General features: G+C 42.0%; 1 protein-coding gene across 27 annotated transcripts in view; it reads left to right on the forward strand.

Moving 5' to 3' along the window:
- Window positions 1-21,009, forward strand: part of NFASC (neurofascin) — a 187,104-nt gene that overhangs the window by 37,288 nt on the left and 128,807 nt on the right. For 26 of the 27 annotated variants that reach the window (XR_013392957.1, XM_077928985.1, XM_077928983.1 and 23 more), the window contains one exon: window positions 16,305-16,372. The exons of the other annotated variant lie outside the window; for it this stretch is intronic. The gene's annotated coding sequence lies outside the window, so the exon portion shown is untranslated. The remainder of the gene's footprint in view (window positions 1-16,304; window positions 16,373-21,009) is intronic. 27 annotated transcript variants of the gene reach the window in all.

The following is a 21,009-nucleotide window of genomic DNA, read 5'->3' on the forward strand; positions in this document are numbered from 1 at the left end:
GAGTTGTCCAAAATTCAAAGTAACTGTAGATCAAGCAAAATAAGGATAAAAGTGTATTCAAGAATTTGAAAAGAATATTGTGTGTTAAACGTGTTACCATTTGAAGAGAGAGGATATTGTGCTTATTTAATACAGATCCGTCCTCCTAAAGAGCAGCTGTTCTTTCATATGTTGTGCATATTCTGATTAATTAGAACTAGATTTTGCCCTTTACAAGCTTTAGATATCACTTGTGGTTGCGAGCTTGGAATATTTATTTGAAGCATTTATAACCCACTCTTCAGTCAAACATGCTTCCAGGATGGCATATGAAAAACAGTAGTAAGACTGTCCCTGTTCTCAGGCTTAGAATCCAAAGACATGACACAAAATGAAAAGGGGGTAGGTGGAGAGGAGAGGGGGAAAACCACATGGATGTCTTTAGCTGAAATTCTTGCATCGCAGTGGGTTGGACTCGATGGCCCTCAGGTCCCTTCCAACTCTAAGATTCTATAAGCTCGGGCACTAGTTCTTCTAGTTATAGCTGTTATAACACAGGCATGTTATATAGTTACAATTATATAGCTCTGCTTGTGTGGGAGTGTAACTGCTCTCAATCAGATCTGGAAGAAGAACTGGTGACAATGTCTGGGGCATGCCAGATAGCAATGTCAGGACCATGAGGTTAGAGTTGCTTCTGTGATGCAGTTCTTTCCTCAGACAAGTCACCTGATGGAAGGTGGGCTCTTCACAGGAGAGGTACTTGATGGAGTCACCAAAGTCAGTGGCAATTAGTTTAGTTAATTCACTTTATTAAAACTGCATATTGCTTCCCAATATAAAAAGTCCTATAGCAATTAACATCCATTTAAAAAACAAAAACCAAAGACATATTAAAAACAAATGTAACAATATATCATCACTGCTTCCCAAATGCCCAGGAAAACAAATAGGTCTTTACCTGGCACTGAAACATTGGTGCTTCCCTGGGACTTCCCTGGGAAGAGCATTCTGGTTTGGGCTGCCTTGGCCTCAACCAAAGGGTAACCCCTTCCTGGAAACATTTGACCCACCCCCAGATCCGATTGAGGAGCAAGTAATATTGACTAGGTCAGGAGGACAAGATAGTTAAATGCCCAGTCCACCAAGCACTGCAGCCATGTACATTGGCTACCTTTTTGTGAGCCTCCTATTGAAATCGGTGAAACTTAACAGAAGCTGCATGATAGCAGAGTTTACTGTTTAGCTCCCCATAGCAAGGTAAGTTCAACTAGTTGATGTTTGAAAACTCCGTCAGAATCTTAATTTGATCTCTGAAAAGAGGACGCCTGTGCAAAGAGAATGCCATATTCATGTTGCATTTCTTTCAAATGTTTGTCTATCCAGTGCTTTCTACTAAAAGTAGAACTGGAAGGTCAACTTTGATTTACCATGCAGATTCCACATAATTCAATTTTAAGAATACAAAACACTAGCTTGGCTGGCATAAGTAACAATTCTTGACCTAGAAAAGATTAAATTAAGTTTTTAACAATTGCACTATCTCTGCTAGAGATGAGAAATAGCTGGTTACACCCAGGGCATCTGGGGACTTAAAATGTGAATTTAAATATGAACTTTTAGCAAGGACACCTGTCAGTCTTCTATTCTTGAACTGAGCTGAATATCTCATGTAAAATGTATCAAGCAGTTAGTAGTTATATGGCTGACACTGATTTGAAGGAAACTTGGCCGTATGCCTGGGAAAGGATCCCCATATTGAGGTCTGCTTAATTGTATGCTCAGTTGTGTTCAGCACACAGTGCATCACAGTTCATATCCTTACTTAGACCAAGAGCAACACTTAGGGCAGTGATTTGCCAAAGACCCCACAGAGAGCATCATGTATGTATTCATCATGTGCCACCCTCTTCCTGCTTTAATGGTATTTCTAATGTCCTAAAACATTGGCTATGAGAACCTTAACGTTGGTGGACATGAAAGTCATGAAAAGTACCCTAATGCTGAAGGGGCTGAAGTGATGAGTTGGGTCCTCTCTCTTTTCTGCCAGTCTGTGCTTCTATACCTCAGGGAGTCCATTGTTTACTTTCTCTTAGTAAATGAAACTCCATAGCCCTAATCTCCATGAAAATGAAAGCATTAAGCTTGATTAAAGCTTGCGAAAGAGCATAATGAGATCTACTTGAAAATGTGCACGGAACTCAGAGTCCCTATTAATATCTCAGTCATAGTAGCCCAGTTATACTATTTGGTTTGCTGAAATGTCTCTCCATACCTGAGGCTGAGTATCTAAAGATAATATATTTCTGTGCTCAGTAGAGCAAGGAGCAAGCTAGTAGTTCAGAGTGTCTTAAGATCAGCAGTCCAATCTGAACCAGGAAGATAAAGTGTGACCTCTGGTAAGCAGTGATTGCAGTAGTTATTAAGTGAGGTTAAGCTGGTTATTACTCCCTAGGATTGCATTTTGGCTTGTTGCTCTCTTCCAAGTGAGAGGCTGGATTTTGAAGCAGTGGCTGTCAAACAACGTAAGACATGAGCCATGCCTACAGTTTCAGCTCTGACTTTCCTGTTAGTTGAATGCAAGAAATAAATATCTCCATTTAGCTAGGAGGAGGGGGCTGCTACGATTGAAGAAGGCAACACTCTGTGTGATGTGGGTGGAAGAGGGGGAGGTGGAAGCCCTGCTTGGCAATTTCTATGCATTACCGGAGGCAAGAATCACACATACTTTTCATGAATAATTTTTGATCATTCAATTCACTAGGGATTCCCTGTGCATAAATGCAGGTTGTTATGGATACAAGAAACTGCCTTGCTCCCCATGGATTGTAATAAATGGATTGTGTTGCTATTATGGAGGACTGTGTAATTTTTATTTTTTTTATTTTTGCAAAGCATGATCTGATTCATTGGCGATGGGAGTCTTTTGCCAATCCCAGAAGAATAAAAATCACGGTAGCCTCATAAAAGGTTCATTAAAAAAACTATTTAAATGTTCAAAGTCATGGGTTTTCAGGGGTTTTAGGGCATTCTTTAGTTACAATAAAAAGTATCTCTACTGAAATGTTGATCATGTAATAAGTCCTCTGATCTAGCGGTTTGCCTTGTAACTATGACTGTAGCAGTGTTGCTTTAAAATACTATTCCCTAACTAATATCTTCAGTTAGCAGCTTCTAGTTTATTTGTCAGAAGTTCAGACTGTGACTTGGCACTTGAGATAATATTTGCCTCCATCATGGGCTGAGCAAGTTTCAGCTGCTTGGCCCCACTCCCTTGCCTCAGAAGAGCTCAATGGGTTTGCCTAGTGGGTAGTGGGCAGGATCCTGGCACCATGTGGACACCAACAATATTTCTGTTTCTGATACTACATTGATTTTATTATATTGTGGAGATCTTTTGTAAGTCACTTTGAGAGCCTCTAGGGCAGGCATGGCCAAACTTGGCCCTCCAGATGTTTTGGGAGTACAGTTCCTATCATCCCTGACCACTGGTCCTTTTAGCTAGGGATGATGGGAGTTGTAGTCCCAAAACATCTGGAGGGCCAAGTTTGGTCATGGCTGCTCTAGGGGCTATAAAGTGGAGCATAGGTATTTTGAATGAATGAATGAAAGCTTTCCAAAGCAGGGATGGATCATATACAATTGTAGGGAGTTGATTAGTATTTTGGATTTCCATTTGACTTTTGAGTATTGACTGAAAACAAAACTATGTCCAAGAAGCCACATTGCTGACTCAAACACATGAATTGTCTCTTCCTCTGGTGCACTCAACATTTTGCTGTAGGTGAGTTCTTGGGATTACTATCTAGCCGACTGAACTAAAACTGAAATGTCCAAGTTTAACAATAATATAGCATATTGAAGGTTTTGTTTAGTCATTTGCACTACTATCTGACCAGATATGAGGATTGATTTATCAGAATGACTGTGGAGCTCAGTATGCAAAAAGATGCACTTTTAGAGAGCCTAACATTTCCCCATTTGGAACAAGAATATAGGAAGTGCCTTGTCAAATTATTGGTTCACCTAGCTCATTATTGTCTACACAGTGAACGGCAGTAGCTATCCAGTGTCTCAGACATGTGTCTTTCCTAGCTTAACTTGGAAAAGCCAGGAATTGAACCTGGGACATTAAGCATCATCATGTTTGATAGCCAGCATATGACTGTAATTGGTAGTGTAAGTAAGGAGGACTCCTCCATTGGGAGAAGGAGCTGTACCAGTGTGCGCAACTACAAACAAGATTAGCATCAGCCCTTTCTTTGTCATCCCCCATATGCCCAGAAGGAGCATTTATTTGCTGGCCTTGAAAGACGAGCTGAACTCACTGTTTTTTCTGTGGCAGGCTCTGCTTCAGTACATTTATTAGGTCTTTAGGCCATCCCCTCAAGGGATGCAAATGGTTTTAAATAGGCATGATGACCTATATCACAATTCAAGGTGAAAGCAGGTCAAGAGGAATATGCTGGTGGATTTAACCGCACTAATCTGGTAAACTGAAATTAACTCCCAGCCTTTCCCTTTCTTGGCCACGGTCCCTTGTTTGCTCGTAGGTTACCCAGACAAGGAATCAGAGTATGTGCCAGCCACATTGTAGTCTTTATTGAAAGGACAGACAAGTCTATATTAAAAGAAATCCGGTGATATTCAGTCCAAATGTAATGATTGGTTAATAGTAGGCCAGCGGTGGGGCAGAAATTTACCTGTAAGGCAATAGTCATAGTGAGCAAGTATGGTCTAATGTGTTGTACTTAGACACAGAAGATCTAAGTTCAGATCCTTGCTGAACCATGGTGCTCACCCAGACATTATGCTATATGCACACACACTTTCAGCATGATTTACAGGTTTGTCATGAGAATAAAATGGAGAAAATCCATGTATACAGAGCATCTTGGGAGATGGGTGGGATAAAAATAAAATGAATGCTAACAAATATTTCTGTTTGCTTCTTTAAAACAAAAATTGAGAGTTGACGTGCACTCCAGTATTAGAGGGAAGATGCTTTAAAAAGTACCACATGATGGTGGGTCATCATTGAGAGTTGACCAATGACCCATATAGTTCATCATGCTGTTCTCCAACTAGCTAGTTAGGGGAAGTCCGCAAGCGTGACATGAGTACAGTAATGTTCTTCCTACTTAGAACTCTTTTTCCTGGAGACGTCCATGGCAAATCATTCAAATCAGCCATATTTCCCTTTCTAAGGGAAAGTCTGTTTCATCTTATCAGGACAGGTTCATCTTCTTAAGGTTCATCCTTACTTTACACTGTAGATAGTGATCTCTTTAAAAATTATATATTTCTATCGGGTTCCTGCACTAAAGCTCTGCTGCGATGAAATAAATGATTTGTAAGCTGCAGCGTCTAAGATTGCATTTGGCTTTGCCGATCCACTGTAGAATCATAGAATCATAGAGTTGGAAGAGACCACAAGGGCCATCGAGTCCAACCCCCTGCCAAGCAGGAAACACCATCAGAGCACTTCTGACATATGGTTGTCAAGCCTCTGCTTAAAGACCTCCAAAGACGGAGACTCCACCACACTCCTTGGCAGCAAATTCCACTGTCGAACAGTAAGAACAGCTCTTACTGTCAGGAAGTTCTTCCTAACTGTATATTTTCAGAGAGCCATTTGAGCAGTGTTGGACACACATTTGACTTCTGGGACCTTAAGGGTGTGGGGTTATATCATTATTTGTGATACACTGACTAAGGTTGCAGTTCTTTGTATATATGTTAGAAAATAAATTATTCAATTGATTTCAGTGGGGCTCCTTTCCCATCAAACACTGAGACAATAAGGCAGGAAGAGATTTGAGAACCATGTTTCTAAGGAATATAACACATTTCTCCCAGCAGAAAAAGATTAAAGCAACAAAGAGCTGGGGTATGAATACATGAATTGTTCTTTGACTTTTCATTCTGCCTAGCTCCTCTTGTCTGCAGATATTATTAGAATTTTATGCATGTTTGAGAATGAGGGAGTCTGTGCAACTGTTTGGCATCCAGCTGTCACGTGACACCCCACTTAAAACGCTCAATAGAAAATTCTTGAGTTCCCACCCACCTGCCCTCCAATAATTGGTTTTAGCCAAACGGAAACTTTATATATCTTCTGCAAAGTATGGAAATGTTTATGTAGATAAGAAAAAAAAATGTTGGCCTCCAGTAACAAGCATATAATTTGTTTATAATCCACTAAATAATGCCAGACAATAATGCCAGACACATTTTCTAAAGCAAAATGATCTAGTATTCTATAGTAACAACTGAATTTCATCACTTTTTCCATAATTAGCAACGCTTGTTAAGGGCCAGATTGCACGGTGTGATAAATATGCTTTTTAAAAAGCAGACAAACTCACCATTTTTGTTTTGGATAAAAAACAGCCAGGGCTGCCCAGTCCAGAGTGTGCTGTTGATCTGGATTGGAGCTTTATGCTGTTTTCCTGACAAAAATACTCCCCACCAGCTGCTAATGGCCCCTGAAAATTCAATTTGCATTGAAAAGCACATCTGGGGGCAAATAACAGCCAAGGAACTTTTCAGCAAGAAACTGGCACCAAGTCCGGAGCTCAGTGAGATGAGAAGTTCTTATATTGATTTCAACTCCCCTCAGTTTCAGCCAGCATGGTCAATGGTCAAGGACATGGGTAGGCAAACTAAGGCCCGGGGGCCGGATCCAGCCCAATTGCCTTCTCAATCCAGCCCGTGGATGGTCCAGGATTCAGCATGTTTTTACATGAGTAGAATGTCTCCTTTTATTTAAAATGTATCTCTGGGTTATTTGTGGGGCCTACCTGGTGTTTTTACATGAGTAGAATGTGTGCTTTTATTTAAAATGCATCTCTGGGATATTTGTGGGGCATAGGAATCAGTTCATTTTCCCCTCAAAATATAGTCCAGCCCCCTACAAGGTCTGAGGGACAGTAGATCAGCCCCCTGCTGAAAAAGTTTGCTGACCCCTGGTCAAGGATGATGGGAGTTCTAGTCCAACAAAAGCTGGAGGCTATCATTTTTATAGTTATAATTTTAAATAACTGCTGTGCATCTCATTCTACTCTAAGTAGCTTGGTTTGGGCCCAGGTGTGGTTAAAAGTAATTAAGCAATAACTAGTCTGTGTGAAGTGCTCCTAGGAAAAAGCCCATATTGTTTGAACATCATTTGCATTAATCCATCTATTGGTTAAAGACCCCTTGATACATTAGCTAAAATAATTGGTGGTTTTATGGCACACCGTATTACCTTGCATAAACTGAGCAGAATGGCCATTAAAAATCCTGACATTAGGTATTTGGTACCAGGGTGTATGTTTGACTTGCAGCATATATGGAAGAACATGTATTAAATGGGGAGTCACAGCCAGCAGCAATTCAACCCTAGCTCTTAAGCAAGCAGAGTTGATCTGTCATTTATTTGCTAATAAAAAAGCTTTGTTAGTAGGACTGATGCAAAAGTTCAGTCTCTTTTTGGTTATGAAACTGCAACAAATTAAATGGGAATCCATCAGTGACTGGTCTGAGAATTACTAAACATACCATAAACAGGAGATGGCAACAAGGTATAACTTTGCACGTTTGGAAAAAATGGTTTCTCGTATTTAAGGAATGTGGTGCTTACAATGACTTTTAAAGTTTAATGCTTAAGAAAGTTTTTCATTCGAAAGAACTCTGTTTCCATGTTGGCACTAACATAAAGGTCAGGTTTCTCGTTCTCCTTTCCCCAAGTGTGTCACTTGGATGCTCCAATTTCTGGGCAGATTAACAGGAAAAACTTGGCATGCAGGAGAACATGCTGTTAGTAAAGGGCAGGGCAAACCTATTCTCTAATTATGCTGGAGAGGGAAGCGATAACGCTGGCACTGTGCTGGTGGAAAGTCCACCTTGTCCTGTGCATGTTGCCAGAACAGGAGCGGAAGGGGGAAACACACAATCAGAAAATAAATAATCATAGGATTGTAGAGTTGCTCACTGAATCCATGGAAACAAAGCTTGCTAGTGGCAACCAATCTGGGACAGTGCTGGCGATGTTGACTAGCCACAGTGATGGGGACACACCCACCCAGTAATACTTCTGCATCATCATACAACCATGCTAGAGAGCTGCTACTCAGTCAGACCCAGTGGCCCAGCCGACAGGAACACTGTTCAGCCAGGCCCTGGGTATTCCTGTTGACAGGGGTTCAAATTTCCTTAAGGGGGATGAAGAAAGAAAAGCAGGAGTGAGGAGAGCCTACGCAACTCATGTAGCTTCCGTGGCAAGATGTCTACAGAAAACACAGGTGTCTCTCTTTGGATAAGTGTTTGTGACCTACGTGGGAAGTTGGTAGGAAGGCCACCAGAATAATAGAGATGAATGTTCCTGCTCATCTTTTGCATACCTTACCAAAAACCAAAACAAAAACCCCACAATCCACATATTATGCTTCGGACAACAGACACAGCTTCCAGAACTCAAACCCACACTGTAAGTGTCACAGAACAGTTCCTAACCTCTCAACTGCAGCAACAGATGGGCTTCAGACACATCATGGGGTATACGTGTCTCCACACCTTCAGTTTCGGGATCTGGTCTCGTGGAACAGTGTGTGTGTTTTATGTGCTGAAAGTCCCTGGGTGAACCCCATTAGCAAAAAGAGGGTGGGCTGCCACAGCCAGGACATCTAAGCCATTCAGGTGGAGTGCTGCCTGAGTCAGTAGTCCGGCTTCTGCAAGGGCCAACCAGCCAGCCCTTATGGTTGATGTAAGTGATCCTGCCCCGCCCCATGTTTTTGTCTGATAAGCCAGCCTTGTTAGGTAGCACCCCACCAGGGCATCAGCATCCTTTCCCTGGCAGCAGCAAACTCATCCCACAGTGCAACCTGAGATGCCTTTTTAGGCGAGAGGACACATTTAGAATTTTGAGAAATGGTTGCTATTGGGAGCTGAGTGGCAAGTCATAAAAAGGCTGCCATACCTGAAAGCGCAAGGAAAGAGTCAGGGTCTCACAATGGCATGGATATCTCATCACCCACCATCATCAATGGGGGGAAACACAGCAACATCAGCCATCATCATGCTCCCTCACAAATAGAAGCTCTTTGCATCTCTTCAGAATGGATGGGAGGGTGGATGTCTAGTCCTAGTATCCAATTACATGTGGGCATGTTGAAGGAAGTGTTTTTGATTAATACAGGAGAGGCTGAGCCAGTGCAAACTGGAACTGAACAGGAAGAGCAAACAGTCACTCATGTGTCAGATTCTTAAGGAGATATGTACTGAGACATTGTGTGAGTGCCATAGGAGGAACTGGTGGGCATGCTGGTGCCTGCAGGAGCCATGTTGGTGACACTTGATTATTGTTTCCAGCCAGCACCCCCACCGTCTCCCCTTTTGCTGCACAAGCCAGTTGTTTTTGCTACCATTTTCACACTTATACGTGCCACAGAATTTCTCTGAAGCATTTGTCATACTTGATGATAATGATGGCAGATGTGCTGAGTGGAGCCGGGAGCTGCCTTGCCACCAAATGTTCTCTTCAGATTGCAAGGCAACATTTAAATGAGAGAATCTATGCATAGCAATGAATATTATTTTTTTACTCTTTTGTATGTTGAAATACTTGGCTCTTCCAAGAAAACCATTTCAGTTTTTGGCCTCCCCCTTTCTTCAGGTACCTTGAAAAGCATATGAAACACTCATGGTTGCTGGGCAAAACATGAGAGTGCCATCTTTGGTTGATCTGCTGGGCCTTTTCTGAAGCATTTTCTAGCATCAGAGAGAAGATACAGAGATCAATGGGCCTGAAATCCATCCAGTAAACTTATCCCTGTATTTATATGTTGTGGCAAGATATATTAGTTCAACACTACAGTCGTTTGATCCCACAGGAGAGAAAAGCCACTTGTGCCTACTTCGTTAAGCTAATGCCAATCGCTTGAGCCAATTAACAGTAATTAAACTGGTTGGATGGGATTCAAAAACCAGATGGGGTGGAATGGGATGTGTTGGAAACCCTTTCTGTGTTACCAGGATGCAAATAAATAGTGAGAAAATATTCAGTTCCCAAAAGTCAGAGACTTTGAAGAAAACAACCTGCTATTTGGCAGTGAGGAAGATTAACTGTTTTATGATGCTAAGTAAGGAATGATATTAGGAGAAAGTGGAATAGATAAGGGATGCTGGTATGCATTTCTCTTCCCAGAAGTCTGTGTATTGTGTAAATAACATTGAAATTGATCCTTGGTAAAGGAAACTCTGGGAGAGGAGTGGTATGCATAAACAAAGACCAGAGTTTATTCTCTACTTTGTTAGTGTTCAGAAGCATATGAGTGAGTATCTCTTTCTTACCATAACTTTGGATCAAGAGTCCACCTTTAAATCACAAATGTTAACACACACACATGATTATGAGAGAGATCTGCTAAGTCACCAACCTGAATCTTTGCAAAACTGTTTCAGAATTTTTAAAGAATGAAGCAACACAAACATCCATGAATTAAACATTCAAGTAAACAAACAGTCCAGTGTGTGTATGTCCCCGCCCCGTGAGCTCAGTGATTCATTCTGTTCAAGCTACTATTTAAATATATTTGAGGAGGGAGTGTAAACAGTGGCACTCTCAAGCAAGATGGGAGGGATGGAGATTGTGGAACAGCACATGTCTATATCAAAAGACAATTGCTTTAATGTCCCAAACAGTATATGCTTGAAGTTGGTTTCACCATCAGATGAGCATACTAGGGGTGGAAGAGAAATTGGTTTGGGCTGTATTTCAAACTGAACCAACCCAATTCACCAACCCTGGACGCGGATCAGAATGCAGATAGATCACATATCTTTTAAAATTTTGCAAAGCAGCTTTGGTTCAAGAAATGCTCACAAGAAAATGCATTTTATTTATGGGGGAACGTATATTTTAGGGAAGCAACTCTAAATGAAAAAGTATTGTATATCCAATCCCAAATAAACTATTTGATGATAGTGTTACCTCAGGTTAAGAACGTAATTCGTTCTGGAGGTCCGTTCTTAACCTGAAACTGTTCTTAACCTGTGATACCACTTTAGCTAATGGGGCTTCCCGCTGCCGCCATACAATTTCTGTTCTCATCCTGAAGCAAAGTTCTTAACCCGGGGTACTATTTCTGGGTTAGCCGAGTCTGTAACCTGAAGCGCCTGTAACCCGAGGTACCACTGTATACTGAAGCTGGTGAGCCTGAGTATATGAGATTTCAGAAGATAGCAGTTAAAAGTGAAAAAGTGTTAACAAAAAATACTATTTTTTATTTTTCTTATTTTAGGATTTATAAACCACTCAGCATTCAGAGAATCCCCAAGTGGTTTATGGAGATAGATATTAAACACAATAGAGAACAAAACATTGTATTAAATCATAAAAAACCAGGAATTTAAAATTAGAGAAATAAAATAGACTACCTTGGTTGGAAAGAAGAGTTTTCAACAAATGTTGGAACATAACAATGTTGGGACTTTCTGCACTTCTAAGGGAAGAGGATTCCAGAGAACTGGTTTGTTCGAATCACAGCATCCTTTACCACAGGGATATGTGGTACCATCAACAGATTTTCATTCACAGATCTAAGAGTCCAGGGTGGGATGCAGGGGCACATGTGACTTCTAAGATACCCTAGTCCAGAATCATATAGAGTTTTCTGTGCACTAGCAGTAAGTTTATTAGAAGACTGAAGCTAATCAGAAGAAGTGGCATTTACAGAAACAAAGGTCCAAACAGTGATGCCACTGAGTCTATGTTTGTTTTTGAATATTGAAGGAAGGGGAAAGTATGGTTGGCTATGGGTTAAACCAAAGTGGCCCTCACAATATGCTGAATCATGAAGGGACTAGGCAGCATATACCTTAACACAGGCTGCTTCTCTGTTTTCTTGTTTTGATGTACAGTGGTACCTCTAGTTACGAACTTAATTCGTTCCGAAGGTCCGTTCTTAACCTGAAACTGTTCTTAACTAGAGGCATGCTTTCGCTAATGGGACCTCTTGCTGCCACTGAGCCGCCGGCACACGATTTATGTTCTCATTCTGTAGCAGAGTTCTCAGCTCGAGGTAACTCTTCCAGGTTAGCAGAGTTTGTAACCTGAAGCGTTTGTAACCTGAGGCGTTTGTAACTCAAGGTACCACTGTATTAGCTTATTGCCTTTGGGAGTGAGGGTGCATGCCATCACAGTGGTACCTCACAGTTTAGAAGGTGTTTGAACCAATAGGATGGACAAATGGACCTGTTTACTAGAAGCTCAGAGATTATTTTAGTGTTCCTCCACCATGTGACATCTGAAGGCAGTCCTGAGAAGAAAAGCAGAGGGAACTGGAATGGGCATTAGGCTGCTAGGCAGTCTTGTGCTCTTAAAATAACCAGGTAGATGATCCAGTTCTTGTAGCTTTCTCACCACTTCTGCCTGTCTCCCTGAGTTTTCGCTTAATTGTTTCATTTCCCCCACACCCACGTTTGCGCTTTGCAATGTTATCTAAAGGTTGCACGTCAGATAGCTGAAGGATAGAATGTCAGATTCAGTGCTCCTTTAGTCTGTCACAGCTGTTTGAAGGGCCTGGGGTTTTTAAAGAAATGTCAAAGGCATTTTTTGCAGCACATGGAAACCAGATGTGCTTTGGGAAAATGGACATCGGGAAGAGGAGGGCAACTTAAATGTGTATTTAATCTTCCTGTTCAAAAGGGTGCACAGTGCTGGGTGGCATTGAGACATGTCTAGAGAACTTTAATAACCATATTGAACTTGGCTAGGATTCTATAGTACCTCTGGACTAGACTCAAATACGTTGCTTTTTCCTGAAATAAGTACTGCTTCCTGGAGTGAATGACCAGACATTTGTAACCATATTGCCATGTAATCATTGCAGTGACTTTACTCTTCTGTGAAAAGACTTCCTTGTTTTTAAGTATAGATTATTATTCACACAAGCGAATTTGAATTTCTCAACAATTGATGGAAGAACAGTATTGCTTGAAGTAGGACAACTGTATTTTTATACTGTTAATGCTGTAAATTTACTAGATCTGCTGCTTGGGAAACTTCTGACACTGAAATCTGAGGAGAGACAGATTTCACAAAATATAGTTATACCTAAGGGGTCTTCACAAAGCTGGTCATGCAAGGGCTGAAAGTCTTTAATTTCAAACTCCCATCTATTGGCAAGGCCTCATCTCTGCTATGGAACAGAGGTATAGCCAAGCTTTGCAAGTCTAAATTGACATAAGAAACAGATGTTGTTATTGCCTAAGGCTCAAAAAAATGAGTATGTTGTTTGCTTGTTTTTCTCTTTCCCAGAATTTGTTTATTTTCTTGGATAGGACATCATTTCTGACTCAGAATAATTTAGGCATGTATAGGACAACCCACTATCTTCATAGTAAAACTTGCTTCCAGTGCAGTCTGTGGGACTTGCATCCTGAAAGCATATTGAGATTATAGTTGTTGACCTTGTATTTTCTTACTTCCATCTTTAGCTGAGGGGTGTAAGCATATTCTACCCTAGCTTGAGATAATGGAGCATCCTTGGATGCCCAGACCCTTCCCTCGACCTCACTAATGTGGTCCAAAGGAAAGCAGAGCAATACATTTGGCACCAGCTTGACTCCAGGAGTTGCCAGGAGCTGTAAAAAGTGCCATCCAACTGTCTTAGAAACTCCAGTCTGGGTTTTTGTAGGGTTTACTCATTAGCCTTTTCTTCTCCTGAAGATGTGCAGCAAGGCAGCGGGTACATACCTTTCCTTGGGATTTACTCCTGAAGCCTTTCACATGAATGAGGATAGCTGCAAAGCAGTGGAGGTTTAGGATCAAAGTTTTCCTTCTAGATGGGCTACCTTCCCACGTTGATGAGCCCCATTTGCCCCTCACTTCCCTCTACAGCAGTTGTTCTCAACCTGTGGGTCCCCAGATGTTGTTGGACTACAACTCCCATCATCCCTGAGCTCTGACCTTGCTAGCTCGGGGTGATGGGAGTTGTAGTTCAACAACATCTGGGGACTCACAGGTTGAGAAAGCCTGCTCTACAGCATGTGCAGTCACCACGTTCTTGACCATTGGACTAACTATTGGTCTCATCTGATCAATCTGTCAGAGCCTACCTTCCCATGCAGGGACACCCCTAACTCAATGAGGATCTGAGACCCATCAACTACCTTTACCTAGCCAGCTAATTGAACCCGTTTCTAGGATGTGGCTGCTGTTGCCTGCTGGCGACTTCTAGGAGCTACAGGTGAGAGCTGAGTGCAGGGTGGGGACCAAAGGAGCACAATATATCCCACACCAGAGGTACTACCCTTCCCCTAGCACTCCACATGGGTATTTTATGTGCATTTCAGTTTTGTGCATTGGTAGAACATAAAAATCAGTTTTGTAAAGAATGGCTTAAGTGTTTAACAATGTTTAACCGTATGTATCTAGACCGTTACTTCTTCCATTGTTTTTTATGTTATTTTAAGAAAACTGCTGATATACTGAGCTAAAATATGTGAATTTAGTCAGCTTTTATTGGATAGCAAAAAAAAAGTTATATGAGATCCTGCCTGTAGTTAATTATTCAGACACAGAATGAGAAATTATGAGGACTCCAAAGAATTCAATCCTTTAATGATTTTAGAAACAAAATGTTGCTGTGTATATATGTGAAACAAAATCTGCCTAAAGGAGACATTTGCATTGTGTAGTCACAGGTTAAAGGCGTTGCTGTTGTATGGAATTGCTTCCCTCACAGATGTCAAATGAAGTTGCTAGCATGTATAAATTAATAATTATTAAAGTTGACAGCTAATAGTTCACACAGGCAGTGACAATGAATCCCCTCATAGAAGTGGAAATGAGAATTTGCATTACTTGGGACTATTTTATTATTATTATTAATCTCCCTAGAGCTGCTGAGTGAGGAAAAAGTTCACACTCAGACCGGAAGGGTCTTAGACAGGAGGCTTCTTGCTATAAGTATTGTAGCTACAAGGTGTCCCCTATAAGTTGGTTCCTTCTTACCTTTGTTTTATTAGATAGCCATATAACTGATCCTCACAAGAAAGCTACGTGGGTTTATTACTACAGTGGTACCTCGGGTTACATACGCTTCAGGTTACAGACTCCGCTAACCCAGAAATAGTGCTTCAGGTTAAGAACTTTGCTTCAGGATGAGAACAGAAATCATGCTCCGGCGGCACAGCGGCAGCAGGAGGCCCCATTAGCTAAAGTGGTGCTTCAGGTTAAGAACAGTTTCAGGTTAAGTACGGACCTCTGGAACAAATTAAGTACTTAACCCGAGTTACCACTGTACTGGGCATTTTGCATGATTTAGATAACAGGTTGCCAACACATTTAGGCCCCTAGGCACATCTGCATTTTTGAGTGAGTGCTGTCATTGCTACTCTTTTCATCACTTATCTTTTCCCTGCACCTCAACCCTGATCAGCTCTTCCTCCTTAGAGACAGACAGACACAAAGAAAGCACATGCATGCACACACACTTCCCCTTTCCAAGGGATCTGTGTAAAAGTCAAATCTAGTAGAATTAATTTGACCATTGAAGCACATAGAGCTGAAAGACAAAGTAGGAAAGGGTGTCATTCTTCCAACTTCCTCTTTCTGTTCTATGCACTCTTTCAAGGGAGAACAAAGTAACCATCCTCACCACCTCATGACCAAAAGGGAAGTGAGAAATGAGGGAGCTCAGAGGCTTTGTGACCACCAAGAGAAGACCTTAAGGGCCAATCAACTCTTCTTGGGCAAGGTTCTTGAGCAGGTGGTTGAAGACCAGATCCAATGCTCTTGGAGGAAACCGATTTTCTGGATACATTTCAATTTGGGTTTAGGCCTAGTTTTTGCAGAGAAACTGCTTTGGTCGCCCTGTATTCTGACAGGAGAGAGACAGGAGAAATATGTCTTTGTTAATTCTTCTTGACTTCTTAATGGCTTTCGATACCATTAACCATGGTATCATTCTGGAGTGGTGGTCCAAGTCAGGTGGCACTGCTATGCGGTGGTTCCAGTCCTACTTGGAAGGTCATTTCTAGTGAGCGATGCTTGGGGACTGCTCTTCGGCACTTTGGAGCCTTCAATGTGGGATTCCTCAGAGTTTGATTTTATCCTGCATGCTGTTTAACATATACATGAAATCACTGAGTGGGATTAGCCAGAGGTTTGGAATACATTGTCAGCAATACTTTACATCTTTACATCCTTTACATCTGCAGGTATGGCAGTGGATGTGGTGGATCGTTGTCTTATTTCATTAATGGACAGAATGAGAGTTTGTTTGTTATCAGTTTACAAGCTGGGTATTCAGTTTTGTTATTTCTTTCTTGTTCTATAGACTGTTCAGTATTAACCCGGGACTAAGACAAGAGTATTTAAACAAACACCCGGAACCACAGTATTAAGGTAAGACATTCTACTTTATTAAGATAATTCTGAGAATTCCCCCTCCCTACAAGGCCTGTGGTGTGTTAGAACCATTAGACAAGCCATCTCCAGAGGCATAGCCAATAGTAAGGGATGATGGGAGTTGTAATCCAACAATATCTAAAAGCCACCAGGTTGGAGAAGGTGGCATTGGACCTAGAGGAGACCTCCTGCTTATTTAAGTTGAACCTCTGCATCATAACCTTTGTTTGTTCATCCCTGATGCCAGCTTATGTTAGCTCATATGTTTGGAAGAGCCAGAGCTGTCTGTGTAACATTTTAAGGTGTCAAATTAATCTAATGCCTGTTTCACAGGTCATAACTTTGATGAATTTATTCTCAGAACACTGCTGTGAGCCAGAGAAGTGCAAACAGCTTTATTTCTCTGTGAGGGGAATGGATCAGAGCAGAAAATTAAACCTTGATCTCTCTAATTTGACTAGCTTTGTAAATCATATATGCATCCTTACATTAGAAGACTTGGAAACTAGTGGATACTATCCTCATGATGATTGTATGATAATCAGCAATAAGAAAAGTTCAGAATATTCAATAACTGAATGGGAATATGTGGGACATGACAGAGGTATATAAAATTGTGGGTGATGTGGAGCAGGTGGGCAAAGAAAAGTCCGTCCCCCCGTCAGAATATTAGAAGCATCAGTGAGTCCTTCATTGATGCTGAATGGTGGGAGATTCAAGAGCAGCCAAATGGAAGTACTTCTTCACACAGTGCATGAACTATGAAATTTGATACTGTAAGATGCAGTGATGGCTGCCAACTTAACAGCTATAATGGATACTAGTCACGATAACTATGCACTACCTGCAGTGTCAAATGCACCATGCCACTGACTGCCAGTTGCTGGAAATACATCTGAGTAGGAGAGGAGGTGTTGTACTAATGTCCTACTAGTGGTCATCTGTTTGGACACTATGAGAACAGAATACTGGACTAGATCAGCCTTTGGACTGATGAAGCATGGCTTTTCTTGTGTTCTTATTCAACACTGTTCCCAATTCTGAAAGTTCCTTCCAACGCTGGAGTAGACTTGGCAGAAGGAGATGTTTCATGCTTTGAATTTCAAGGGCAGTAAGCATGAGGTGGTTCAGCAGAATATTTCCCCCTCCCTCTCCCACATTGATTACAAATTGTGGGTTTTGCTTCTGGGTTTAATAAATGAGGACAGTTCATGTCCTTAAATATCCTTATCCTTCATCAGTCTCTTCTTGACATGCTGCACGATCCGTGCAGCCAGCTTTCTAATCCTTCTGATTTCTAATTGGATGCAGAGAAAGGTTAGGGGGCTTTGTGCGATTCTGTCCTCTGCCGCCTCTGAGCATCTTTGGCTGTAGGGATTTGTTGCAGACAGCCACATGAGCCACAGCCTCTGAGAGGCTGAATTAGTTCACAGCTATTCAACCTTGGTTTTGCTCCCCCCCTCCTCCTCCTCCTCCTGCTGCTGCTGCTGCCACCACCACCAAGACACAAATTGAAATGTAACCCATGCTCTGGTCACCATTATTTAGCATCACAAACAATGAGCAGAAAGGAGAAGACTGGCCCAGTTACTTTGGTGGATTCAGCCAAATGGATACTTCAGTGCGTTCCATCTGCATCCTTTCAGGACAGTGCTTTGTTTGCATATGTTAACCTTAGCCACGGTTCCATGTGCTCAGCATCTTTAAGCAGATGAGCCAGGAAGGATAGCCAAGCAGTACAGAAAGCAGGATTCGAGAGGAAGCACTATATTAGCAATTCGGAAATCATTATTCAAGCTGTTTGTGAGTTAGAATTTAAATAGAAGATGGTTGTGTCAGATTGCTTACAGCGCAAGGCTCCGGTTTAATGGGGGTGGGGGTGTCAAAGGGAGAATTTCTGCACTTGCAGCTTCTTCCAGCACTGGGTGCCCTATGATGTGAGAAGCTCCATCTGCTGAAACTTTCATTTCTAAGGAACTTTAAAAGGCATAGAAATTGTCCCATATGCAATGTGTCAGACACGTGCAGACCCTTGGGTGAAATCCCTTAGGATACCATGTCCTTTATACCACACATTTCCTCATTGCCTCATGAGTGAAAGAGATCAGCTTTATAATTTTGTTTGTAATGCTTGGGAACTTAAATGGGTTCTTTAAGGTGACACAGACCAAGCAGTAGAGCAAGTGAGCAAGACTCTGAAAGTTGGCCCATCTTTCTCCTTGGACATGCAATGGTTGCTTGAGCTGTTTGACTCATAGTCCTGAATTCAACCTAAGACTGGAGGAAACATTCACAAGCAGTGATAATCAGGTTTTCCAGGAGCAATACTTTGGTCCCAGGCCATTTAGGTCTTTATATGCTAGTATCAACACCTTGAATTTGGCTCAGTATCTCACTGGCAGCCAGGGCAGTACTTTCAGAACCGGTGACACCATTAGACTTCCCCATTAGCAGGTTATCCGCTTCACTCTACACTAGCTTCAGTTTCTGGACTGTCTCCAAGGACAACCCCACATACAGTGCATTACAGTAGCCCAGACAGGCCACCAAAGTATGGACAACATTTGCTACCTTTTTGTAGTATTTGGGAAAGTCTTCTGAGATACTGCTAGGAAACTTGCAGGCAAAACTTGTGGCTGTTTTGCATGTGCAGGTGTCACAAAATGTGTTTCTATGTGTGCAAGTACCATGCCCTGGTTCCATGGACGCTGGTTTGTAAATTGCATGGTGGAGAAGTGAAAAATCAGCAACCAAAATCCCAATGCCCCCCTGTGTGCCTTCCTTGAGAGAGAAACTGTAGAACAGATGGAAGCCAAATAGCATGTGATTGGGAGAGAGAAACCCAGACCTTGCTGCAGCGATTCCAAATGTGAATTTATAGATTAGTAATCTGCTAATTTTAAAATGACAGATGCTGCTGCCTTTAGGGAGAGGCGATGAAGGGTGTTTCCACACATGTTAGCAACCTCATATGTATAGTCAATCTTCCTGTGCAGTTCACTTCCTTGATTTGCATTGACTATTTGCAGGGCTAAGGGGTGCTTGGGCAGCACAGTTGGGATTTCCTTTTCATGTTGTGAGGTGAATCTCTTTAATCTACGGAAGGCATCATTTGTGTCCAGTTCTGGGCACCACAGTTCAAGAAGGACACTGACAAACTGGAACATGTCCAGAGGAGGGCAACCAAAATGGTCAAAGGCCTGGAAACGATGCCTTATGAGGAACGGCTAAGGGAGCTGGGCATGTTTAGCCTGGAGAAGAGGAGGTTAAGGGGTGATATGATAGCCATGTTCAAATATATAAAAGGATGTCATATAGAGGAGGGAGAAAGGTTGTTTTCTGCTGCTCCAGAGAAGCGGACACGGAGCAATGGATCCAAACTACAAGAAAGAAGATTCCACCTAAACATTAGGAAGAACTTCCTGACAGTAAGAGCTGTTCGACAGTGGAATTTGCTGCCAAGGAGTGTGGTGGAGTCTCCTTCTTTGGAGGTCTTTAAGCAGAGGCTTGACAACCATATGTCAGGAGTGCTCTGATGGTGTTTCCTGCTTGGCAGGGGGTTGGACTCGATGGCCCTTGTGGTCTCTTCCAACTCTATGATTCTATGATTCTATGAAAGCACTGTTGGAGAAGCCTATGGGATGGGGGGGGGGAGAGAGATGAATGTTGCAGTTAATAAATAAATAAATATTTCCCAAGGACCAAAATGTGAAATCCCTACCCATAGCCCAATCTGCTTTTTACCTGACTGCTGACCATGTTGGTTGGGCTGATGGAAGTTGGAGTTCAACAACATGTGGAAGGTCACAGGTTATCTGATTTTGCTTTAGAACCACTACCAGTTGCTGCATGTACACAGTCTAGTCCAGAGGAAAAAAGGACTTGCTGCACAGATGTCTTACATCACATTGCGAATCTCCTTGTCGCCCCCAGTAGCTGCCAAGAACATAATTTGTTGGGTTGGAGGCTCTCATTATAATTGTGAAGCTTCATAGCACACTACAATAGCCTTTATCAACCTGTTGCCCTCCAGGTGTTGTGGACTATAACTCCCATCAGCCCCAGCCATTGTGGCCATGCTAACTATTACAACATCAAATGTGTGCTAGGCATGAGAGATAATGACCCAGGGGCTTAGTGGAGACTGAGTCTTCCCAGTCTTAGTCCAAAACTCTAACCACTGCATCACATTGGCTCTTGCTGTACATACCATCTCTATAGTGTTTATTACAAGCATAGGCAAACTTGGCCCTCCACATGTTTTGGGACTACAACTCCCACCATCCCTGACCACTGGTCCTGATGGTAGGGGTGATGGGAGTTGTAGTCCCAAAACATCTGGAGGGCCGAGTCTGCCTATGCCTGGTTTATTAGCACTGTTGGATTCTAGAACGATGAGCTCCAAGGCCAGCCGTTGCTCTTCTGGCCTTTTGCTATGGCAACAGAAAGTGGTTTATATTTTATATGCTGTGGCATGTGCTTATTCTGAAAGGGTGGAGTGAAATGGCTTGGGAAGAATCATTTTGTCCACACAGTCTCTGGGTGGTATTTAAAAAAAAAAAAATACAACAACAACCCACACAATAATTTTGTCAATTTGCAATGCTCAATGGTGATGTTTGGGAACTGGCCAG

The sequence above is a fragment of the Podarcis muralis genome, chromosome 5 (genome assembly GCF_964188315.1).
Source record: "Podarcis muralis chromosome 5, rPodMur119.hap1.1, whole genome shotgun sequence".
Classification (NCBI taxonomy): Eukaryota; Metazoa; Chordata; class Lepidosauria; order Squamata; family Lacertidae; genus Podarcis; species Podarcis muralis.